At 43.0% G+C, this 26,469-nt stretch overlaps 1 protein-coding gene across 5 annotated transcripts in view; it reads right to left on the bottom strand.

Annotated features, from left to right (window-relative positions):
- Positions 1-26,469, bottom strand: part of SFMBT1 (Scm like with four mbt domains 1) — a 181,206-nt gene that overhangs the window by 107,201 nt on the left and 47,536 nt on the right. The window contains exon 1 of one of the 5 annotated variants that reach the window (XM_075939372.1): positions 15,478-15,599. The exons of 2 other annotated variants lie outside the window; for them this stretch is intronic. The gene's annotated coding sequence lies outside the window, so the exon portion shown is untranslated. Of the gene's footprint in view, positions 1-15,477; positions 15,600-26,469 lie in introns of those variants that run through there. 2 more of the 5 variants (XM_075939366.1, XM_075939368.1) reach the window with 2 other exon arrangements.

Here is a 26,469-nt window from a genome sequence, read left to right as displayed (position 1 = left end):
AAGAAGTCTGAGAAAGAGCACTCTTCCTCTGACTTCCCTTAATCCTTGTAAACTGAGGTTTAGAGGATTCAGAGTAAGAAGTCCTCCAGTTAGACATTATTTCAACATTATGTTGAAATATCTGCTTGCTGTGTAGACGAGGACTATGATATTTTGGAATAACGTCTATTCCAAACGGTGCTGTGTAGACATAGCCTAGTAAAACACACAATGCACTTTATTGGTCTGTCCAAAAATACAATGTTCTGACGCTCATTATGCCACAAGATGCACCCAAGAACAGAATATGGCCTTTCATTATATTTTTTTTAATTTCCCCACAGCAAACAAATAATTTAAACAAGCGCCACTGCATCAAGAAATGAGATTCTTAAATATGACATTAACAAACACTGTTAGTGTTGTTTTTCATTAGTGATTTAACTATCCCTCCTTTTGTGTCCTCCTTGCTCCATAAATGCATTTTCTTTTATCTCCAAAGAGCTGGATTTCTTTATAAGAGGCTCTGGTAAGCACAATGTTCAATCCTTTCATGGCAGAGTTCTAGGATCTTCTGCTGCTTTGCAGAGATTGTCACATTTTGTTTTCAGTACTTCTAGTCCAGATTGGTAGATAATTTTTCCATAGGAATTATGAATGGAAGATTATGAAGATATCAATATACATGGCATCTCAGGGAACCCCCAACACCACCAAACAAGGATCTCAATAATACAGAGCTTCATAACTTTACCATAGTGCTTCGACACAGCTGAATGGAATTTTTCCTATTAAACCAGAAGGTTGCAAGATTTTGCATTTTCTTGAAAGTCCATGTTTTTGTTTATACGGGAGAAAAACCAGCCAGAGTTCACCATTTCTCAGACACACACAAATGAACTTACCAGTAAATGCTACTCAGACCCAATTTAATGCCATAGTACTGAGTATTTTTGAGATATATATGGGGGGGAGGGGAACTTCCTCCAACTGTTCTTATTTACACCAATAAATATATCCACTCTTTCAGTTCTCACATGTCAGTAGACTCCTCAAATCCCTTTCCTACCAGCTGTCTGATTCAAAAGCTCATCATGCAGAAATAACTCCATTACTTCTCACCACACAAGATGGATTACATCACACACATGTAGCACCCTGATAGTGGCAGGACGCGTGCGATACAGAGCCTAAGCAATGTTCCACAACAGTTTAAAAAAGTCCCCATACTAGGCACTATGAATTTTTAATCTGGAGAGCTGGGAAAAAAACAACATGTTCTTAGTATTGGCTATGAAGTCAGAACAAATCAGAACAGATTTACCCTTCCTTGCAAACTTTAAGACTATGTCTACATTGTGCTCTCTTGCGCAAGAACATATGCAAATGAGGTGTGGCACTGCACCTCATTTGCATACTTATTGAGCTACCATTTTGCATAAGGGGCTTTTGAGGAAGAAGGAGCAGTCTACACTGCTTATTTTCAGGCAGAATGGCTCTGCACAAGAGGGGGTTTTTGCACAAGAAGGAGCAGTGTAGACTGCGCTTTCTTGTGCAAAAGCCCCTTGCACAAAAATAGCAGCTCATTAAGTATGCAAATGAGGTGCAGCGATATTCATCACCGTGCCTCACTTGCATATGTCATCGCGCAAGAGCACGCAATGTAGACATAGCCTAAGTACTTAAAGTAATCCCATACAGTTCAGCTCACCTTGCCCATCATCTTTGTCACCTGCTCCATGTTAAGTGGTAGGACAAGATCAGAAATGAGGATATTCAAAGCCAAAGCCACTAGCACTGGTTTGGTTTTGGTGGCATTCTTGGTCTGGCCGTATTATTAACAGAAGACCAACGGACTCTGAAGTGTGTTTACCAATGAATGTTGCTAAATGGCCAGCAATCACATAGATATCAAAAGCTTCAAATGGCACAATGAGATTGCCATGGATGGAGATAAATGAACATCCAACCAATCCTCTTCAAGGACCCAGAAATTGATCAGCCAGGTGGTGCCTGATCGGCAAGTAATCTATGTCCTTTCGGAATCTGCAATGACCAGCACAACAACTGTGTTCAGTATTTTTGTTTCTCCTAGAATGACTTTCAAGCTCCTTCACAAGAGGATCAAAGGGCTACCTAGTTTCACCATAGCTTATGAAATATTTTTCCACTGACCAATGAAATCTTATTTTTAGCTTTTTGGTAAAGCAAAGTTCCACTATGAGTTAACTACTACCTTTTATAGCTACCGCGCAATCTTGGGGTGAGTTCTTCCCTCAACCTTTTTTGTTATAGTACATATTGACGCTCTCTAGTCCAGCTTCCTTGGGCCCAGACTGCTGCAAAACAGAGAATTTGCCAGACCACAGGAGATAAATATTGTCTAGCAGCATCATCAACACCAACACTGCTTACTGGGTTCTCAGAAGACATTTAAGAGTAAATTAGAGCTAAACAACAGTACAGAACACCGAGAGCCAAAACTGGTGGCTGTAAACAAACTTCATGAGCCTGAAGGAAATATGGTAAGTAGACATCAGGCTAACTAAAATCATGCTGGACCATGGATGTTGCCAGACCAGAGAGTGTCAGACAAGAGAGGTTCATCCTGTAGAGAAATCACAATATTATCAGTATCTTGTGCTACCTCAAAAAGCTGTCTCTTTTTCCAGTGGTCCTACCTGTTCCATGACTAGAGGTACTAGGCACTTTGGTTAATTCAAATATTAAAATGAAAACACAAACATTAATGCTTGGGGTTGGTAATATTGTCATTTACATTGTTGTAAAAAATTTTTTTACTATTTTAAAACACACACTGTACTCTATAAATGTTAGCAGCTCCATACAATATTTAGGTCACTATGCTGACACATGAGAACTTGGAAGTGAGCTTGACCAGCAAGTGAAAGCCATTGCTCTATTGCTATTGTCTCTATAAAACATAAAGGGCTTGAATTTTTTACTATTATTCATTTTTAGTATTTAATTACTAATACCAATAGGAGCACTTTCTAAAAAGGTATGGTATGGCTACTAACTCCACAGCATTGTTTTGGGGGAAAAACAACAGCCCCAGCATTTTAAGTATCTAAGAACATGACTCCTTGCCTTCCAAGAAGTCCTTCAAAAGCCCTTTTGTTAAGTCTTCTTGCATGCATCTCCTTTCCAACTTTATGGATCTGAAAACTTGTCCCCCATATAGTAGCAAGCTCTGAAGTAGGAGCCATGCTTTTTTAAATGCTCTCGAGGGTGCCACATATGCAGAATGCGATACATATACACTCATTTTATGATAATCTATCTTTGCTGAAGGAAGGGTTTTTTTGAATAACCTCTACTGTACAATATTTTTCAAAAAGACCTCTGTGAAAGAGCATAAAATCCACATCTGACTTGCTGTGTGTATACCTTTAACTGCTAACAGAAAACAAGTGTGGTCTTGTGTGCTTCTTTAAAAAGTGCGTGATAGTTTAAACACTGCCCTCAACTCCAAATGAAAAACGCACAGCTGAGCAATGCTATAAGCACTTACTTCTAGGAGTAGCAAGAGAATTATTTTTAGATAATTACTTCAAGCCTTTTCATATCTACACTCAAAGTGAGCAAGCAAAATTACTAAAGAACGGGAGTATGAAAATGCCCAGGAACCTTTCCCCATGGAAATCCATACATTCTCCGGAATTTTATTTTTTTAGAAAATTTCTAGCCCACATGGTTGTGGAGATAACCTTTAAAACACAAACCGTGATTAAAACCATGCAGTGCAGTCCATCGAAATTAGGCAAAGGTAAATTTAGAAGGAGCTGTGTAAACTGTCACAAACGGAAAAGGAAACCATACCGAGGTACAGAGTGAATTTTACTGAGACAAATAGATACACTCATTAACAATAAGGAAACTCATTTCACTGGATTCAGTCCAGCTGGTACATTTTCATAAGGCTGGCTAACTTAAGTCAATTCTCTCCATTCACTTTTACCAGAGGTAACATTTTATACTCTCTTTGCTCAAGTGTAACTGACCGCAAGACACAGAGTAGCAGCAAATTAGGCCCTTAAATTACTCCATGTCTTATGCAAGCGTGATTCATACAGGAGACATGACACTTACATTTTCAAGTGTCAATATATTGCTATGATTAACATAACTGAAAGACCTATGTCCTCATGCTCATATAAGAGAGTTGTTGGGGCTGCAGAATTCTACAGGGAGATAAACTGATTTATTATCTCAATGTTGTCACTAGCTCATTTGATCAGGGTAACTGATGATGTGTTTAGTGTAAATTTAAGTGGCTGTCAAGCAGTGGGTAGGTGCTTTCATTGTGGTTTAGTAAAAATGTGGATAGGTGAACCTGGGTTCTAGAGAAGGACAAGTTCTCTTTAGCAGCCAGTAAGCAGAGTTTCATTGAAAATGCTCTGTGCTGCATAGCAGAACTCAAAGATGCTTTATTTCATGGTTGCAGGGACTGAGGTCATTTTAGAATGAAAACAAAACACAGGCACCAAAGCTAAGTGAATGAAGTAGACCAGCAGTCTCAAGCTGTGGCTCAGGACCCCAAAGTGGGTCATCAGGACTGCATTTTAACGGGGTTGCCAGGGCTGGATGAGACATCCTGGGACCAAAGCTGCAGCACCAAGCCCCACCGCCCAGGGCAGAAGTTGATGCTGTCAGGCTTCAGCCCTGGGCAAGGATGCTCAGGTTACAGGAATTGGGGCTCAGGCTTTGGCCCTCCCACTCATAGCAGCAGAGCTTCGGTGGGCTCAGGCTTCTGAATCCCCTTCCGCAGGTGTCAGAAGGGGGTCACAGTGCAGTGAATTTTGAGGACCCCGGAGTAGATCAAATCAAGCTGAAGACAAGCCAAAGTATTTATCTGTTCACGTAAAGGGCCATGAACAGTCAGCGCTGTCCCGTCCATCAGATGACCTCGTGAAACCACACTGGGCCCCGCACTTTGTGGGCCACTGTGCTTCTGGCAGACACAGGGGCTAGGGTGACCTGGAGGGGTAGCAGAGGTCCTGGTACTGGCAGCAGCAAGTGACCTGGTCCTAGCCCACCCCACCAGCTCTCAGCATTGCACAGGCTGCCTCCCTCCCCCCCAGGGGATAGCTGTGTTCTCAGAATTTCTGTTAGCCTTTCCACCATCAAAACAGAATGCCTTTGCTAATTAAACACAAACAAGAATCTTGCTTACAGTTGCCAGTATTAGAATCCTCTGCACATGGGAGCATATGGGAACAATTTTCCAGCATTAAAATAATCTAATTGAAGTTTCATTGGCTAAATTTCTTGTTTCAGAATATATGGGCTCGTGAACATTAAGAGGCTGACAGCAATAGAAACTGAAGTTCCCTCTGAATAAGCCCAAAGTTTAATATCCATTGTACAGCAGTTCTGCTGGCTCCTTCATATTGTTCCCCATACCCTCTATTAATAAACTCCAATACCACCTACAGTAGTGGCAGGCAACCTGCGACCCACCAGCTCATCGGGATTCTACATGTGGTCTGCGAGACATTGTGTTTATCATTGCCCACATGCAGAGTTGTCAGATTCCACTGGTTTCCATCAATATAGGCTCTCGCCTACCAGTATTATTAAAGCGACATGCACATAAAGCAAGGACACAGGAAGTAAGTTGCATGCTGATTGTGCACACTAAGAGCCATGCGCTTCCCCTACAGCCAATTGAAATGGATTCTATGTATAAACTGTATGTACACAGTGCAGTTAGCCAAACTACCCTATCCTAGGAGACCGTCTTGGTTATGACAATCTAGTGACCCATGGACATGAAGGTGGGCCACTCATTGGGCCCACTCACTAGCCTAGGTTGCCCACTGCTGTCCTACAGAGACCACCAACTCCAGGAAGTTTCAGTTCAATCAGAGACAGCAGTCTCCCACCTGAGTGTCAGCTTTTCCAGTGCATGTACTGCCAGCTGTGCTCTGTTATGGGTCTGATCCTGTTCAGTGCTCAGCACCCTGAACTCCTATTCAGTGTCTACAATATAAGGTTGCTGAACACCTGGCATGACCGAGGCCTACATACAACATCATGCTTCACTGACTTTTCTCCGGTGTGGATGGAGCTTATAGTAACAAACTTATTTCATTTATTCACTACTGTCTACACTAGACATGTTACAGTGGTACAAGCTGTACTGATGCAGCTGTGCCAGTGTAAGATCCCTCTCATGTAGCTGCTCTATATGGATGGGAGAGAGCTCTCCCATCAACATAATTAAGCATGTTTTTGGGTAAACATAGCATCTCTGAATTTTCCAGTGGTTACATGTTTGCAGGCGGGAGCCGGTCCGTGGGAGGAACCAGCTGAAAAGCACCGGCTCACTGCTGCCTCTAGAAGTCAGCTCCGTGGGAGCCAGCACGCGTGGGGAGCTGGCTTAAAAGTGCAGGCTTATTGTTTAATCGTGTTAACAACTAAACGCTAACATCCCTACTCCCTATAAGCGGAGATACTTACATTAGCAGGAGAAGCTCTGTCAACATAGTACTGTGCACAGTACCACTAACGCCAACAAAACTTGTCACTCAGAAGGGTGATTTTTTTTGTACATAATTGCTCTAAGGCTTTGTTACCAGGTATATTAAAAATGCTTTTATAATTGCTAACAGCTCGTGATAATTAAGTGAAACTGACACTTAATATCCATCTACTGCAGTAGTAATACCATAAAAGCAGCAACCTGTCAAGACATTTTGATGGGACGCTGTAGCAAAGTACCTCATCAACAGCTTTATTCCATTTAGATTTGAAAGGCTGAGGGACAGAGGTGGGGAGAGAAGAGATCAACCTAAAGGATGGAAGAAATACTTGGAAAGCCAGGCCTCAAATCTTAATGTGTTAAAGCAGTTCAAGTTTTGTCCAACTAGTCAGTAAGTTCCTACTTTGAGTCTGTGTTTTATTTATTAGGAAATTTTAAGCCTCATGCTATTATTTTGAGATGCATGGAACTGAGCCAATCATAAAAGGAACACTTGCTTAGTTCAATTACTTCTCTATTGAAGAAGTTTGCCTAACATGAAGTTGGCCAAAATGCAACACACATGTTGATACTATTCTGTGAGACGTGCACCTATTTTTATATTCTCAAATTCTTAGTATCTGATTAGTTCTTTATATGATACTGTGCAACCATGCAGCATACCTTAATGCAGTAAGGCTAGATAATTCGGCCACACAGGGGCTATGCCTACACTGGCGCGATCTTGAGCCAGAGCTATACAAATGAAGCTAAGCGTGGAATATTGCCGAGCCTCATTTGCATACCTAATGAGCCACCATTTTTGCAGAAGAGGCTCTTGCACAAGAAGAAGTGTCTACACTGCCCCTTCTTGCGCAAAAAAACCCTCTTGCGCAATGCCGTTATGCCTGAAAATAATCAGCATAACAGCATTGCGCAAGAGGGTTTTTCTCGTACAAGAAAGGACAGTGTAGACAGCTCCTTCTTGCGCAAGAGCCTCTTCCGCAAAATGGCGGCTCATTAGGTATGCAAATGAGGCTCAGCAATATCCCACGCTTAGCCTCATTTGTATAGCTCTGGCGCAAGTTCGCGTCAGTGTAGACATAGCCAGAGTGAGATATTAGAAAAAGTGGGAGTAGATACGCATATATGTCAAGCTTGCAATACAGAACAAGTTGTATTAAGAGTTTAAAGGCTGCTGCTTTTTATGCACTCTTATCATTTAAATTTTTGCAGAGCAAGTCTGGTTGTGAAAGCCTGAAACAGTCTTCCTTCGAGAGAAAAAGTACTGGCCAGAGTGGGAAATTTTTGTGAAATGTCCCTAGTTTAGACAAGTCTTTACAGAGTAAGGGAGTTTCTTAGCGGAAATTCCGAAGTAAGGCATCACTAAACACTTTAAGGGCCATTATATTTTGGGAACATATTACTTAAATGCATCTCAGAGGACAAATAACTTACATTTAGAAATAAAATTGTCATTGCTTCTAATGAGAAAAGCAATGTGTTTAATGGAAGTATTTGAACCATCAGAGCTGAACCCTCATGATTTAAGTTCCAAGTTTCACCGACCTAGATAATACATATACATTTTTGTAGAACACTTTATCTCTATGCATTCAGGCTCATTTAGAAAAGTCTGACATTTGATGCCTCAACTCTCAAAGGACATCAAGAAACCGACATTACTCTTACTGACAAACTATTTAACCCAAAGCTGAGAAACAGCCACCTCTGGAGTGAAACATGAAATCAGTTATGACAGTGCATAAGAACATTATGGGTTTCCAACTCAATAACATTCTTTTGGGAAAAATAAAGAAGATACTGAACATATCATTTACAGAATTCACCTCCGATCCCAAAAGAAGAAAAGGCTTGAGAATACAATAAGAGTGAATTCAATGCCTGCTTTTCTCCAAATATTTTCTACTGCAGCATTCCTACTTCACACATCTCCACTCCCTGAAAATATTAGCAATGGCACAAACATCAAGAACCCACAAGATTGTTTTCTACCAAATTCCACAATTTCTACTCTTATTTTCACACCAGAGACCCAGGTGGGTGCTACTGAGGTACACGGAGAGCCCTCAATTCCTATCCACTGAAATGGGAGAGGAGAGGGCTCGGCACTGTATAGGATTTCGTTTTAAACAGCCAAGATATAGATCTTCTCTACCTTTCATCTGCACACACACAGAGAATATCAAAGTTGGCTTGATAGCCACATCACTTCCAGATAGCATCAGATTCAGCTCTTTCCTATAAGGGAAAATCCCTTCTAACGGATCTCTCTGAAGAAAGGAGATTCTTTTTCATTACAAAAACAATGTCCTAAAGTGTAATGGCAAATAAACCAAGCCACTATAAATGAAGTGGCACAATAGTACAAACACTGACCTTGAATACCAGCAAGCTGTTGCCAAGGGTGACCCAAACAGAGAGCAAAGGACTGCTTATGGTCCATTTAACTTCCACAAATTATTAAGACTTATGATACTACCCATTTTCTCGTTATAGTGTTAATATCTAATTATCTGCAACCAGACTAATTTACCAAGGTTATTTGTGCTGAAAGTTGCCAGTACAATAAGAGATTTTTGTTCAAGAGCAAACATTTAGGGACCCCATTTCAACCTAAGAGAAAGGCATCCCTCAAACACTAGTTTGCAGTTCTCAGTATGCACTCATCAGAAAGCAGTCATACATACAGCTATGTTTATTACCAATAAATACATAGAACTTGAGAAAGATTACCATTACATACATAACCACTTCAGAAAGATTTTATTATTGCAAGCCTTGATCACGTTCTCTTGTTGCTGTATACTGCCTACTAGTTAGATTGCTAGTCACTTTTTGCAGATAAAAAGGTGGTCCCTACTCCAAAGAAAACTTAAGTTTTGTTGATACTGTGCCTAACACAGTACCCTGAAATCCTGACTGGTGATGCTGGGTGTTACTTCAGTAGTAAAAAAAATAGTTAAGTATAAAGCTACCAGAACTTAGCACTTGTAAAGTCAAGTGTAAGACATCTTCAAAGTGCTTTACAAACACTGATCTACACCTTAACCATAGGAGCACTGTCCTAATAATATCTATGTTGAAACAGACAGGAAGAAAGAAGCTGCACAGTGCCACACAGAGAATCACTGCTAGGGGTGAAATTAAAATTGAGGATTCTGGTTCTGACCTACCCTCAGATCACACTTGGCCTAAAAAGCTTAAAAAGTGACTTCCTTTTAAACAATGGCTTGACATAAATTATGCCATATTAAAAATACACTGTCAATTTCCTACAGCAGTACTCAATGTCATCTACTTCAGGAGGGATATTTTTTGCAAGCTTCAGAACTATGACCTCACTCATCACAAGTTAATTTTGTTTTAAGACATACTCTGAGAATATTGATTTCTCTTTTGATTTTCTTTCCCTTCCTTTTGTTGGATTTTTCCAACAGTTTTGTGGATCAAAATGAATCTTACATACTGTTGTAATGCGAAGTGAACAAACACAGACTTTACACATTTTGTGCTGTTGGAACCCACACTGCTCACTTAGCAGTAAAACATGCTTATATATATTTTTGCCATAATAGTCTCATATTGGAGAGTATGGAGTATCTTCTGGTCTGTTAAAAAGTCAGTCAGTATGAAACTCAGTTTAAAAACACATCTTTACTTGTGTTACTAAAATGAGCTGATTAAAAATGAACATTTCCTTTTCACCTCTCTCAATTTAGAGAAAGTGGATGAATGAGTTTCACTTTCAGGATCTCACATATTAACAGAACGTCTTCAGAACAAGTCAGGAAAACATTTGTTTTTAATTAAAGCTTGTTTAGATTAAGAGCTGTTGTATTTTTCTAGGATTTTTACAAGACGCCTGTCACATCTAAACTAGGGGCCTAAAACCAGTTAAGTTGCTCTCTAACTTTACAACCACATTCCCTTCCACCAGCACTGGGGAGACAAACAAGATAAACTGAAGAAACTGAGGTCCACCATCAGTCTAGTAGAGAAACATGGCACTGCTCTAAATCATAGACAGGCAAATATTTTAAATCTATTAAAGATCAAGTATTATCCCTGTTTTCTATTTCACATAAGCTACATTAGATGTTTAGTGGATAAGCATTTCACTTCCTTGCAACCTACAACACTCATGTAACAGGCAAGCATTTAAGAAAAGTTAAAATCACAGAAAATAGGCAAGAGCTCTTGTCTCCTACGTAACTAACTTCTGTTACCAACATACTATGAAAACATACATCTGAAAAGGAAACTACCTAGCAGCCACTTCTCTCCTCAGGTTGATGGAGAACAAGCCAATCTACCTATTCTTCTGCGTTGTTAAAAAATTATAACTGATACGTGAAGATCACACGTGACAAGAATTTCAGTTAAGTCGTACAGCTGGTGTGAGAAGGAATATCTGAAATGACTTCCTCACATAATACCTTCCAATCATGAATTTTCCCTGGGTTTACAGCACATTTTAGTAAGCTTAATTTATTCCATTCAGTATGAAAATCCTCATGTAAATATGCTCCCAACCCTTTGGGCTGCATTAAATCTGATTACTTGTGTCCAGTTACCAGAAGGTGACAGTATCAGTGTCGGCATCATCACAGCATGTTGCTATTCAGGATGTTAGAATGTAACTGACTAACTGTTTAACCGATAAAGTGATGCTTATTGGTGCCGGTTACACTTAGCCAGGCAGCTTCACTGTGGCAGGGCAGCAAAGCCGCCCCCCTGGGAGCTGGGCAGACAACAGCTGCTGGCTCTGTTTCCCCCGAGAGTGGAGCCAACAGTCCTAGCCTGCCTGGCTCCAGGAGAGTAGGCTCCCCTGAGGCAGGAGTGGCGCTTGCTGGGGTTGCTGGACCCGTTCCTGGGGAGGCTGTGCTGAGGGCTCTGTGGCATACAGCTGATTAAATGCATAGCCCGCAACATGTAATCTCATCAGCAGTTACAGGGTCACCTATTTACCCAAGTAGTCGCTATGGCAGAACTTAGTAAATGGAAGCAATGTTGTGAAGTTACAAGTCACTTGCAAGAGTGGAACAGTATGAATTTGGAAAAGGAGTGTGTGGAAAGGAAAGGGGCTGATAATCAAAAGGACAGGGTACCATTCTTAGATCTGCTACAGGTTTGCTGAGGAATACACTATCACCAAAACCTAATCTGTAAATTATCAAAATCCTTGAGTGGCAACAATTTTGAGGATCAATTCTTTGTAAAGCAATTTGAAATCCCCAGATGCAAGGTGCTGAAAGGGTACAGATAATATAAAAATCTGAGCATACAACCAGAAATATTGCAGGTGTTAGCATGTTTCCTCACACTGTTTTCCCAAGGATGTAAAAGCAGCAGTCAACTAAACAACTACTCAGTTAAAGAACCAGGTAATGTAATTCAACAGTAGAAAGTCAATGAAGTAGCATAAAAGAAGAAAAATGTGATGGATCAATAATGACTAAGTCAGCTGCTCTAGTTCAGCTATTTATTCCAGGAAGTTTTTTCCTCTAGTAAAATCTGTGCACCAGCTTTGGAACCAGAAAATACTTCACTGTTTTATCAAGTGAAATACAGTCACCTGGAAAAAGTAAACTAAAAATTAGGAAAGCTGCATTTTCCCCATTTCATTTTAAAGCAACACAAACCACAACAAGGTGCGTGAAGTGAGCTCTTTCAGTTTTACAATCACTGAAGCCTAAATTGTTCCATAACTCATTCAAGCATCTCGTCTTATTACTCCACTAATAATGGTGCTAGATGAAGCAGATCACATTCTCATCCTACAACCAGAGTGGCAAGAAACAAATCACAGTACATGCAATTATTTTGAAAAACCTAAGCAAACAGAAACTAAGGAAGGAGGCAAACAGAGGTATTTCTGTAGCCAATCATTTTATAATGTGTATTTAACATTTTAAATTGCAAACTTTATGGCTAGAATACCTACTGTAAGGGAATCCCTCAACTGTTCACAATTTACTAGCTTACTGCCATTTTACATTGATTTACTTTATCTCAAAGAATGATTATATTGCAGTAACACTTAAGTAAGTCAGGGCTCCATTGTAGTAGGCGTTCTACAAACCAGTAGTATTTTATACTATACAGAGTATACAAACTTTTATTGTCATTAGAAGCCAAATTCTAACTAACCAACAAATCCACATGCATCATATGGCAGATTTCTGATGAATTACAAACCTATCTTTTGGTTGGTTGGTTAAGTCATTAGGATGTGGAAGGTAGTGTGCTAGCCAGGTAATGTCTTTATTTATACCTCTGTGATAGCTCCCAAACTTGTAAATGAAGTTCCAATGCTTCCCTGTATTTGGCTTGTGGAATTGGCCTGAAACAACACGGTGACTTTGAGATCCATTAATGAGTGCCCGGGGAAGGTTAAAGTGTTCTCCAACAGGTTTCTGTGTGTTGCCTTTTTCAATATCTAATTTGTGTCCATTAATTCTGTCTCATAGAGACTGTTCAGTTTGGCCAATATACATGGCAGAAGGGCATTGCTGGCATTTGATGGCATAGATCACATTAATGGATGTGTAGTTAAATGAGCCCCAATGTAGTAGCTGATGTGGTTGGGTCCAGTGATGAAATCGCTTGTGTAGATGTGTGAACAGAGTTGGCACTGGGGCTGATTTCAGGAGCAGATTCCTGGATGATTATGATGGAGGTGCGCTGCGTGGTTACTGGAAAGAATCTGTTTGAGGTTAGGGGGTTGTCTGTAAAGTGAGAATTTCCCCCAAGGCCTGTGAGAGTGAGGGGTCATTTTCCAGGAAGATTGTTGATAATGCATTGGAGGGGTTTAAGTTGTGGACTGTAGGTGATAAGTGGAATTCTGTTGTTTTCTCTTCTTGGCCTGTCTTGAAGTAGCTCATGTCTGGGTGCTCTTCTGGCTCTGTTGATTTGTTTTTTTGTTCACTTCTCTGGGTTGGTATTTCAGTTTTAAAAATGCTCTTATAGATCCTGTAGGCGTTTGTCTGTCTCTGTCTGAGGGATTGGAGCAAATCCGGTTATATTTTAGGTCTTGACAGTAAACAATAGATTGAGAAATGTGTCTTGGATGGAAGCTGGAGGCATGAAGGTTACTTGTAGTGATAGAGGCATGAAGGTAAGTGTTTCCAGTATAAGGTGATGGAAATGTGTCGGTCATGTAATTGTAGTGTCAAGTAAGTGTCTCTCTCCTGTGGACTGATCCAGGCTGAAGTTTGATAGTGGAGTGAAAGTTGTTGAACTAATGACTTAACCAGCCAAACAATAGGTACTTAAGAACAATATTCACCTTCTCTAATCAGCTTCTTGTAACATGAACACAATAATTCACTATTTTTTCACCTTCCTTTTCCCCACCCCATTCCCTATTTATTTTGGAACTGGACTTTTAATACTCCATTCATCTGAAGAAGTGGGTTGTACCCACAAAAGCTCATGATACCATCTACATGTTTTGTTAGTCTTTAAGGAACAGCTAAGACTATTCATTGTTTTAAGTTTTTCCTGTTACAGACTAACTCAGCTATCCCTCCAAAGCTCTTTATAACTTACAAGATAGATCCTTAGTTTTTCCATGATTTCAGAAATGTGCACCGTACATTCTGGATTACTAAAATGTTCACTATGGTAACCTCCTAGGCTACTGACAGCAACAAGCTCCCTTGAGGGAACTGACAGAAGAAAAGTAGCAATGTAGGCCTTTTTTCTTCACTACAAAAACCACTAAAACATCACACATTAGAATTCTACTGTCAAAGTGGGTAAAACTATCAGACATGAATGTTACTGTTTTTATACCCCTTTTATGATGGCAACAAGTTTCTCCAAAGTAGATGTAATCATTCCACTAAAGCCCACATGGGACCATTAAACAGCCATCACCCTGGACTATTATGTAGTTTAAAGGAAGGCCTTGTGGGATATCAATAGCCCACCTTGTGAGAAACTTGCAGCAGAGACTGCTGGGTTTGTTTTTCTTTTCCCTGCACGATTTCTACCCTATGTTCCTCCCCATGCCCCAACTGTGATTTTTTTTTGGTGGGCTAGAGGAGGTTGGGGATATTTCTGCTCCCCCCTCCCCTTATTCTCCAAAGTGAAGTTTGATTCCTTCGGAATCATCATAACTTCCACAGCAACCCACTGCTAGTGTCAGGCTTCCCCACTTCAGAGGCAGAACAGGCTACCAGGGCAGAGGAACTCGGGCCAACAAGGATCCCGTTTTATGGAGCACATCCCATCACGGGCCGGGAGCGGGGCTGGGGAGATGCCGCAAAGCACAGAATGGGAAGGCAGCCGGGCAGTGTTGTTTTTAAACACAGTGCAAAGTCCCGAGGGAGCTGCCAGCAGTGCCTACATTCTGGGGGGAGGGGAGGCCTGGGATGCAATTGAAACAACGTTCCCCAGAACAACTGGGAGCCGCAGATGTGGCTCCCGCCGCTCTCCCCGCAGCGGAAAAGCCGCGCCCCCGGTCCCGGAACGGAGCGGCCGGGATGCACTGGCCGAGCGCAAGCCAGACGGCCCGGCGGCCCCCGGCGCGCTGCAGGGCTGCTCTCCGCGGTGGGGGAGGGGGCGCTCCCAGCCTCCCCCCCCCCCGCGCTGCAAAAGGACCCGCGCGCAGCTTGCGCGGCGCAGGGGCGCGAGCTCCCTGAGTTGGGGCTGGAGTCCGACCTGGCCGCGCGAAGTTGGCGCGGGAGGGGGCGCCCCCCGCGCGCGGCCCCGGGGAACTTTGGCAGGCGGCGGCCAAGCCCGCGGCGCGGCCACTTGCGCGGGCGCATCCGCAGCGGCCCCTCCCCAGCCCGCGCATCTCCCCGGCCGCCGCGCGCGCCGCGCCCCCCGCCCTGCGCTGCGCCTGCCCGGCCGCCTCCCGCAGCCAAACTTCGGCGGGCGCCAGGAGGCGGCGGGGCCCGCGGGCGGGCGGCAAAACGCGCCCAGCAGCTGCGCCCGGCCCCGCCGCGCCCCCCGGGTCGCCCGGCCGCCGCCCGCCCTACCTGCGGCGAGTTTTTCCAGCCCCGCGCCGCCGGGCTCGGGCTCTGCGCGCTCCGCTCGCCGCCTCATTCCAATATGGCACGGCCAGGGCAGCGCATGCGCCCGCCGCCTCCCCTCCCTCCCGCCCGGCTTTTTGGGCGCCCGCGCAGCCACGGCCCGAGCCCTGCGCGGCCCGCGCCCACCTGCGCCCGCCGGCTCGCAGCCCCCGCCTCGCACCCGCTGCCGGGATCCCCCCCCCCGCCGCGCCCGCTGCCTGCGGCCGGAGCCCCGCGCTGCCCCGCGCACCTGCCCCCGCGAGCCGGGCGTCGTGGGGCGCGGGCGGGAGCGAACAGCAACAGGCTGCGGGGGCCCCCCTGTCCCGCGCCAAGACCCGGGGCGCACGCAGGCGGGGGGTGCAGGACACAGCCCCCCCCCCAGTCCCAGCCCGCCCCCCGCCGCCGGGCCGCACGGGTCGGGCAGACCTCGCACCGTGCCCCGCAGCGACGGCATCCCCGGCAGGGCTTCACCGCAGCCCGGGCCCGCGGCGGCAGCTGCTGCTCCCGCGGGGAGCGGGCCCTGCATCGGGCTGCGAGGGTCGGCGGAAAGCGCCGCCCGCCGTCTCCTCTGCCCCCGACCCACAGCCCGCGGCGCAAGATACAGGAGGAAAAGGAAGCGGGGGTCCGCGAGGCGCACGGCCGCCCGCCTGGGCACGGGGAGAGGCCAGCGACTGCCACGGCGCACAAGCGACTCCGGCAGGGAGCGTCACATGCAGGCGAGAAGCGACTGAAGCCCTAATGGCAAATAAGCTTCCGAATCCAAAAAAAAAAAAAAAAAAAAAAGTGGAAGCGAAAGCCTCGATCCACTTCTACTTCGGATTTCACCGCACCACCCAAGAAAGGATCATTGTCCACCCAGACACCAGCCGCGCTGACTCAACTGCCCCGAGAAGTGCTTTAAAACACTTTCCACAGCCATCCGGCTGCAAACACTCCGCTTCTATTCTAGCCCACGCCCCCGGCTTAGCACGTTCCAGGGACCGAAGCGCACCGGGGCTGTACGAGCGTTTCCAGCCGCCTTCACTCTGCAGAGTGGAAGCCACTAGTGTCAGTGTTTAGGCGACAGTTATTGTGCCATTTCCTAGGGAGGCAATGCTTTTGATAGAGAGCCACCCCGTTATGGCCGACACCAGTTGATCCCATGTGGAAATAAGGTTTCAGCGGTGAAAAACACACGCGGAGTCGAATAAGATATCGCTATCTGCTTCTGAAGCACAGATGTGCTAAAAAATAAATAGACCCAATAGTGCTGCAACTCCAGACAGGAAGAACAAATGGGAGCAGGATCGGGATAATCAGGCATCCAACAGGCAAAATGTATGTTGGGTTTTTTTAGTCTCTGAAAGGAGAGGCTTTTGAGAGAGACAATGAAATCATATTATTCCAGAGAGATGTTTTATATTGTATGGATTTTTTCTCCAGGGGGAATTTTGATAACCAACTTACAGCTGCAGCCCCTCCATGACTAAAATAGAATTCCACACACATCTTGACTAACTCATGAAAGTGCTCACAGAATCCGCTGCTGGGAAGATTTTGAACATTATTTAACAAAATGCTTTATTCCGGATATTTAAAGGTTATTGGACATAAAAAATACAAGTACCAAGATTACACGGAGGACCTGGTGTCTCACTCACTGCCTGCTTCATCTTGGGAAAACTTACATTTAGCATTAGCAAAGCATGGGAAAGCTATCCCCAGGAGGGGCGACGGGGCTAAGCAAGAAAAGGGCTACCTTATCTCACTTCAATTCAATTTCATGCTTATTACGAACACTCCCAGATTTGGGGCTGCAGTATGCGTAATTTTTCTTCCTGTAAAGCACAGAAGTAAACGTCTGGGAAGGGAAATGCACCCTCTGACCACTAGAGGGTGATCTCTCCTTGTCAATTTAGGGTCTGTGAGCAAAAGTTGAAGAGTCTGCGATACAAAATCTTCACGAGCTGTGGACAATTAGCGCTTTATTCTTTGGTACTTTCAGCCTATTCTCAGTGTTCTGGTTTCATTTGGATACCAGATAGCATGGACCTAAATAATAAATATCACATTTAAATTGTTTCTCCACAACTTCCTCAACAGATAAAAGCATTCTGCATAAGCATTTTTGAGGGGGGAGGGGAGCATCAATAGCACATTAGTCTGCTGTTAAAACACGTGGCAATTTATACAGGTTCTCCTTGATGTAAGGTATTTTAGTTCCTGTTCTTTTTTTGTTGGCAAGCTGATGATACAACTTAACTGGCTTGAAGCCATTTAAAAAGCATGCAGAAATTTACTATGAAATAAGCATGCGATAAAGCTATTGATCATTCAAGTTTCCAAGATACGTTTAAAATAAACAAACCATTGAACCTATACAGACTGTTGCCCTATTTTACTAATGCAGGTGCTACCTTTGTTCAATAACAATGCTACGTAATCCTTTGTGGCGAACTTCAACATAAAGACATCTAAAATAAAAGCATATTTTTAGGACTCCCAACTTATCCTTCTGTCCTTTCATCATAATCAATGAAGCACTTTCTTTGAGTTGAGTTCTGCTCAAGCTATGGAATAAACTTAAATCATTCAAAGTCTCCAAAAGAACATATGCAAGCACTGCAGGCTATGCTTAGGCAAAACTTCTGGTGGCGTCACTAATAAAACTAATGGAAAAAGTGTTTGAGTACTGACTACATTTTTTGTTGCTATTCCTCAAAAAGCAATGCATCTTAAATTTGTTCTAAGTTACGTATCATGGCACAAGTTTGCAATCCATAAGCACCCAGATGCCCCACACACTTCAATGGATGTTTTGGAAGCAAAGGTAGTATGCTCAATGGATCAAATAATGCAACACATTGAGCACAATATTAAGACTTAGATTTCAATCGTGCATGTATCTCTATGCATGAGTGTGACTTCTTGCAGTTGAGTCCTCTTATTCAGCTCAGCATGAGAGTTCAACTACGCTAAGGGCAAGTCTTCATTCCCACGCTGGAGACCGACCTTCAGGCATTCAATTTAGAGGGTCTAGCATAGACTTGTAAATCGAATGCTGAGGGCAGTTCCAGCTGACCCCTGTACTTCTTTTTGCAATAGCCAGGAGTAAGGGAAGCTGATAGGGGTGTTTGCTCCCATTGTCCTCCTGCTGTGTAGATGCCGCCAAACTCAGCTTAAAGTAAGCTGACTCCAGCTGCATATTCTATGTAGTTGGGGTTGTGGACCTTAAGCAACCTTCATGGTCTAGTGTAGACCAGGCCTAAGAGTTTAAGTGTCTGCAGCATCAGAAGCATTGCCAGCAAAAAGCCCTGTAAAATAATTTCTGTCTGTTATGCATATCCAATATAATATTAAAGTGATTAGTTTATGAGTTTAGCTACCTGCTTCAAGTGGGTGGAAGGCTTATTTCATGAAGAACTAAAAGTAAAATCAATGTAGTGCCATATTCTGTTCCTGTTGGAGTCTGTGGATAGGGATGTTAAGTTGCGAATAATTAGCTAATCGAGTAGTTGATGGAATTTCCATTAGTCAATGGTGGGAGGGGGACGGATGCTACTACCTTTAAACTGCAGAGCCATGCTGGCTCCAGAAGCTACCTCTGCTGCAGATTTGCATTTTGGCTCTTACTACATTTAAACTGCAGAGTTGCAGCGGGATTAGCTCCCGGGGCCATCTTGAGCCTGGACTAAGAAGTCCCGTCTTGTGCCAGCTCCGGGACTGCTGTGGCTTTACCTCTCCTACCCCCTACCCACTCTGCACCGTGGAGATGGTGCTGGGGGGAACTGGCTTTTAAGTCATCTCCTCCCAGCACTGACTTCTGCTTCCTTTCCCACCCCCTCTTTCTGCCTCTGACACAAAGACAGCAGGGGGCGGGGAGAAGCAAGTAGCGGACTTGACTACCTGATAAGCATAGGCTAATCGGTTAGTCGACTAGTTGACTATTCCCTTATATCCCTAGTCTGTGAGTTTAACACTTCACTGATATAGGAACAAAATAGGTCCCAGTCTGACTCCAGTCCCTGTGTAGTTATTTCCAAAACAGCCACAGCACAGATAAAAGTGCAGCACATTCTGCAGTAGAGTACATTTCTCCTGCAATGTGTCATCAGCATACTCCAGCACTGACAAAGACAACAGTTAGAGGTAAGTGCTATTTGCATTGTTTTCTTCATTGGCCTTGCCAGTGACACTACCAGCCGCGATACCAATAGATCAAGACATGATGGTTACTCTTGCAGTGTTAACTATAGGGGCCTCTCCCTCTCATGTGCACCAACAACCCAGTTCAGCCATCACGTATCACGCTTCATGGGAGTGCATTCGTGCCGAAGCAGGTACACCTATATGAAGGGATCAGGGAGGAAATGCAGTGGTTTGATTTACCCTTCCCATCTTCAGTATCCCTAGAACCAGAATTGGTGGCTAGTGGATGGCCCCAAGACTCATGTGGCCCCACCCTTCTCTCCAGCCACGTTAGCTCAGTGACAAAAACTGCTAGACAGAAGCTGACAGAAATAAAGCTAGCAAGAGTGAAGGAAATCACCTGCAGTCTCTCACAGAGGTGCTGGAACTACAGGTGCTGGGGGAGCTGCTGCACCACTTGTTATGAAGTAATTTCCAGTTTATACAGGATTTACAGTTTGGTTCAATGAGTCTTAGCACCCCCCCTGGACAAATTATTCCAGCACCCCTTGACTCTGATGATGTTAGCAGCATCCAAACAGGTTTTGTGTGTAATAACAAGCTCCCCAGACATTCTCTCCACTCTGACTAGCTGCTTGCTCCCACCCTTTGCCAGCCATGAACTCATAGACATGTCAGACTGGAATGGACCTCAAGAGGCAATCTCGCCCGGCTCTCTGCATTCAATCAGGACCAAGCATAGCTAATTTCTAGCAGGTGTTTCTCCAACCTGTTCTCAAAAACCTCCTACCATGAGGATTCCACTAACCCTCTCTGTAACACCCCTTCACATAGCTGATGACTGTAATCATGTCCCTTCCTCCGTCTTCTTTTCAAGTCAGGTTTTCTAATCTCTTATCATTTTTGTTGTTTTCCTCTGGACTCTCTCCAGGTTCTCCCCATTTTCTTGGAAGTGTGGCATCTGAAACCGGACACATTACGGCACCTTAGGCCTCCCCAGTGATGAAGAGAGCAGGATATCAGCCTGTTTTGCAATGGTATTGCACTGTTGACTCATTCAATCTGCTGTAACCCCTAGATAATTTTTCAGCAGCCCTTTTGCCCATTTCTCTTCACTTCCTCCTCATTCCACCTGCCCTCAACATTCCCCTTCTTTACTTTCTTACTTCAATATCCATTCTACCTTATATGTCTCTTTCCACCGAATTCTCTCCCAATAAAACCCCATAGAAAAATATTCAAGCATTTGTTGTTTAAATTGAACTACCATGACATGTGCTAACCATTGTATTTTTCACTCTACTTCTACGAGATAGCCTTCCCTCACCTCAAGTCCATTGTGTGGTCTATTTAGAACAGGGCTTCTCAAACGTCATTGTGTTACGACCCCCTTCTGGCAACAAAAGGTATTACATGACCCCCAGAGGGGCACCCAAGTGTGAGCCCAGATGCTCCAGGAGGCGGGGCCATCACCCAAGCTCCATCATCCTGGGTGAAATCATCCATCATCCTCCATCATCCAGGGGGCCTGTAACCTCAGTTCCTCCACCACTCAGGGCTGAAGCTTTTCATGGGGCTAGGGCTTTGGCCCCAGATCCAGACCCCAACAAATCTGAGCAAGCCCTGGTGACCCCTTTAAAATGGGGCCCTGACTCACTTTGGGATCCCAACCCACAGTTTGAGAACTGCTGATTAAGTCTAAGCCACTCTGAGCAACCTCTGTCTTAGTCCGATTGTAGAGTGCCTAGCATAATGGGACTCAGGCTTGTTTGGGGCCCGTAGGTGCTACTATAATACACACAATTCATGCATGTAACTGATAGCAAACATCCATATAGTATTTTTTCCTGAGGAAAGACAACAGAATTTGGTCCATACATATGAAGGAAATAAAAGGACCTGATACAGTGTTTTGTAATAAAATTAACACTAATATCAAAACACTTGAATAAGTGTTATGAGTCCTTCACTATGTACAGTCTAGTATCCTTTTCAGGGTTATACAGCATTTAGGACATGCTAAGTGTCTACAATCTGCCCCTGCCTCCCCCTCTCTCACACAGTCTGTCAAATGATTGAAAAACAATTGTAACTGCAAGATTTAAAAAATAGTCACAATTAATCACAGACCATAACAGAATATCAATTTAAATGTATTATATTTGTGCATGCTTTTCTACATTTTAAAATATATTGATTTCAACTACAATACAGAATACAAAGTATTTTTGATTACACATATTCGCATTGTGAAGATGATAAGTGCAATTTACAAACTGAAGCATGAAGGGGCATACAAATGTCTTGCAAGTGTAGCTACAACAGTGCTATGCACGTCTATTCTCACTTTTAGGAGGCATTGTAAACTAGAAGTGAGCAGCATTATCTGCCATAAATGCCTTAGTGACTTGCTGAACAAGAAGTTGGACTGAGTGGACTTGTAGGCTCCACATTTTTACATTGTTTTTGTTTTTGTGTGTAGTTGTTTAAAAATATAATTCTACATTTATAAATTGCACTTTCACTATGATGGTATTGCATTAAGGTACTTGTGTGAGGTGAATTGTAAAATACTATTTCTTATCACTTTACAGTGCAAGTATTTGTAATAAAAATATAAAGTGAGCACAGGACGTTTTGTATTCTGTGTTGTAATTGAAATTAATGCATTTGAAAATATAGAAAACATGCAAAATTCTTATAATACATTTTAATGGGTAATTCTACTATTGCTTAGCAGAATGATTAAAACTGATTAATTGTGATTAATTTATTAATCAAGTCAATATGTTTTGAGTTAATCACTTGACTTCACAGTGATTGACAGCCCTAATAGCTAGATAGATAGATTTACCTTAAAGAGGAAAATTAAGAAGTAAAAAAAAATTATCTTATACCAAGCATATAATTTACCAGCAAAATAAGGTTTCTCCTTTCAATGTTACCTTTATGGGATTTTACACGGCATTATTTTTTTAATGTATTTCATTTGGGATGTGTAGCTTTTGACACTGAAGTCCCCAAGTTATCTATTGAGGAGGGACTGTGCAAGCAGACAGCTGATTATATGTTAACTCCACTGTGAGCTGCAATATCCTTTCAGCAGAAATCCGCACCTCAGTGTTGCTACATATGCTGAAGCATATAACCAGAAATGGTGGGAGAGTTTCATCTCAAAGTACAAGCAGGTTCAGAAAACCTGGCTGTACACTTGTACTCACACTGCTCCCTTATCACAGCCTCCCCTGAATGAGAGGTAAAACAAGTGTAGCAATCTGCATTTTCCTGACCCAGCACCCACAGCTTCATAATATCTTCAGAAAGGATGTTTTCTATTCATGCCCACGGCTGGTTACTTCAAGCATTTTTCTCATGGGTAGATAATAAATATTTGTTAAATATTTGTTAAATATTTAAGGATCACAGTATACACGTGGCCTTGCTAGAAGTTCATAGGAGCAGGGGAAATTGCCCCTTTTGATGGGGACTAATCCATGAAGTACAGTTCAGGAGGAAAACTCACTCTCCTGGCAGTTTTCCCAAAGCCTTTTAATGAAAGGGATGGTTGGCTCCTGCAATGCCAAGCAGGTGTTTGCTGCCAGACTCTGCAAATTTGGGTTTCTTGTAAAGGCAAACAGCTCTCCCCAGAGATGCCCTCTTCCTCAGTAGGAGATATGCCCCCCTTTACGGCTCCCTGACGGCACATATTCAGCAGAGCCATGGACTTCTCCCATCTGCAGCTTCTCTCTGGAAACTGCCTTCAGGGCTGGAAAGGGACTCCCCATTTCCACCCCCCTGGGCTCTTGCTCTGCATTGCTGTATAGGCAGCTGATCTTCATTTCCCCATCTGTGAGACCAGATCAAAAATATCCACTTGTGCAGAGAGGGGACAATCCTTAATAATGACCTAATGAAACGAGCAGGCAGGGCACAATTATGAACGTGGTGTTTGATGTGAGAACCGATCCTCTAGTATCTGTTTAAATACACCTTGCTCTGCTGGGTTGTTGTTGTGAACTTTAAGATGTATTTAGTGATGGTTACATCACGGTGATGTATACCTGCTGTACAGCTCCTTGGAACATCCTCTGATAGATGATTTAATTTCCTGCCTGCATGCAGAGATGCAACAGGAGGTTTGGTTCTAGTCAGATGGGCAAGGCATTTTTCTAGCACTTAGACGTCTCCATTTAAAAAAATGCAGGGGAGAGGGAAGCTTAGTCTCTCGAGTACTGCAGCAGGCAGGCAGCATGTGTACAGCAGCGATGGCTCTGCTGCTCGTTATCTAATGAGCATGTGGCCTGGCACAAAATGGTTACTGCCTACACTGGAGATGTAGGAATGCTGTTAGTCATCACAGCACGTACTGCGTGTGAGCAGCAGAGTACAGTCGGGGCTTATGCTGCAGAATAAGCTGTTCTGAAGCATGAGCAACTGGCACAGTATAGTCATTGTCTTCACTGGAGACATGATTTAACTCTTTAACAGCCACTAGAGTTATTGGCTGATTCTCTGGTGCTTTTAAAAGAAGAAATGAGCATATAGGAATGAACCTCACTTGTCTAATACAGTATTTCAATTCGCTATATGTTTATATATTCAGATGTTTTCAGTTCTGGAGCAGTTTTGTTCCATATTTATCAGAAGAGTCAGCTCTTTTAGGCGCTTGGGCAGATTTATGTTTTTTATTATTTTATCAAGTCACATTTCTCATCGTTTCATCAATATTTGCTACTTGATTTATTTGGAAACATAATTACATAGATTAAACAGGATAGAATTTTCCTGGCTAGCTGTGTTAAAAACAATGTAAAGGGGACCCAGCGTTAATTCTTTCAGTTTCCCGTGAGATGTTCAACAAATAGATAATAGGAAAAACTTAAAAAACAACAAATAGTCTTTAAAGTGCTACTAGACTAACAAAACATATAGGCTGTGTCTACACTGGGCCACTTATTCGTGAAAATCAGCTGCTTTTCCGGAATAAGCTGCGAGCTGTCTACACTGGCCCTTGAATTTCTGCAAAAGCAACGATGCTCTATTGTACAAAATCAGCCACTATTCTGGAAAAACTATTCTGCTCACGATTGGACATAAATCCTTATTCCGGAACACTGTTCCAGAAAAGGGCCAGTGTAGACAGCCCAGTAGTCTTTTCCGGAAAAAAGCCCCGATCGCGAAAATGGCGATCGGGGCTCTTTTCTGGAAAAGCGCGTCTACATGGGCCACAAACGCTTTTCCGGAAAAGCAGCCTGCCAATGTAGACGCTCCTTTTCCGGAAAAACTGAAAACGGAATAGTATTCCGTTTTAAGCATTTCCGGAAATTCATGCCAGTGTAGACACAGCCATAGATGGTATCATGAGCTTTCATGGGCAAAACCTACTTTTTAAGATGACCAGAGTATAATGAGTCCAGATCCAAGGCTAAATAAAGGGAGCGGGAGGTGGCGGGGGATAGAGGGGGAGAGGAGAGAAAAAGAGAGACAGTGAGGAGATAAAACTTTAAAAACAATTAGTCTAGTAGCACTTCAAAGACTAAAAAAACTTTGAAGTGCTACTAGACTAGTTGTTGTTTTTTTAAGTTTTATCTACTCACTGTCTCTCTTCTTCTTCCTCCCCTCCCCTTTTTGCTCCCTCTGCCCCCATCCTTCCTTCCCGTATTTATCCTCATTATACTCCGGTCATCTGAAGAAGTGGGTTTTGCCCAGGAAAGCTCATGATACCATCTACATGTTTTGTTAGTCTTTAAAGTGCTACTAGACTATTTGTTGTTGTTTAAGTTTTTCCTGTTACAGGCTAACTTGGCTACCCCTCTGAAGCAATAGATTATAAATGGCACAACAGAAAATATAGGGAACAGAAACAGATTTCAGAACACACATCAGTATAGAAATATGTTGTCAGGCCTTCAATGAACCAGACCAGACCACTCCAAGGCACAAAGCGTGAAGTTCTCAACCATCACAAAGACCAAGTAAATGGTCTTTGCACAGGACAACTAAGAATAGAAGGGAAATGAAGCCCCAGGACAGAGCAGGTAAACATTCATACTCTGTTTTCTGCTTTAGACCCCTCATGGCTCACATGCTCCTGCACACAGAGCCATTTCATTAGGTAAACCACTGCAGTGAAACTTACATCAATGTGAATGAAAATAGGATTGGCCATTAAGCACAGAATAAACAATTCCATACAAGATCCACAGTTTGTCTCAATGCCATGAGTAGTTAAAATAGATAAAATATGTTCTGGACAAGCCTCTTTTAAAACTAGAATATAGCATCCACATAGAAAAGCAGATTAATTTCTATTTTTATATAATAATTTCTATAATAGTACTAATTTGCATGTATATAGTCTGTCTGAAAATGTATAAGCACATTCAGGAGCAAATATCAGGAGTTTAGGCCTAACATCCCTGTATGGTAGACAATCTTAAACCTCCCAAAACTAATACACCCGATATTTAGGAAAGGCCACCACATTCTTGGTATTTTTAAACGTAAGAGGACATAGAAGATCCCACATTTTACTACAGTCCTGCCAATATCTTTTAGTATATATGAAAGAGATGTCAGGGGATTGTGTCCTTTAGAAGTATAAAGCAGTTTGAAATGATGTGAATGCAGAGAGGCATGCATTCAGAACAAGTAAGGTTGTGCAAAACACTTAAGATAGTACAAAATCTAGTAATAGCAGTGTTCATGATTTTTTAAACAAAACTTGTAATTTAAATATAAAGAAATATTTAAAAAAATGTAAATGTTCCTTTGAAACCAGGAATGGCATTGTGCTAGTGCACAAGAAAAGAACAGGAGTGCAGACTATAA

The sequence above is a fragment of the Pelodiscus sinensis genome, chromosome 11 (genome assembly GCF_049634645.1).
Source record: "Pelodiscus sinensis isolate JC-2024 chromosome 11, ASM4963464v1, whole genome shotgun sequence".
In the NCBI taxonomy this organism is placed as follows: Eukaryota; Metazoa; Chordata; order Testudines; family Trionychidae; genus Pelodiscus; species Pelodiscus sinensis.
The sequence above is the reverse complement of the archived record's forward strand: the minus strand, read 5'-3'. Positions and strand labels throughout refer to the sequence as shown.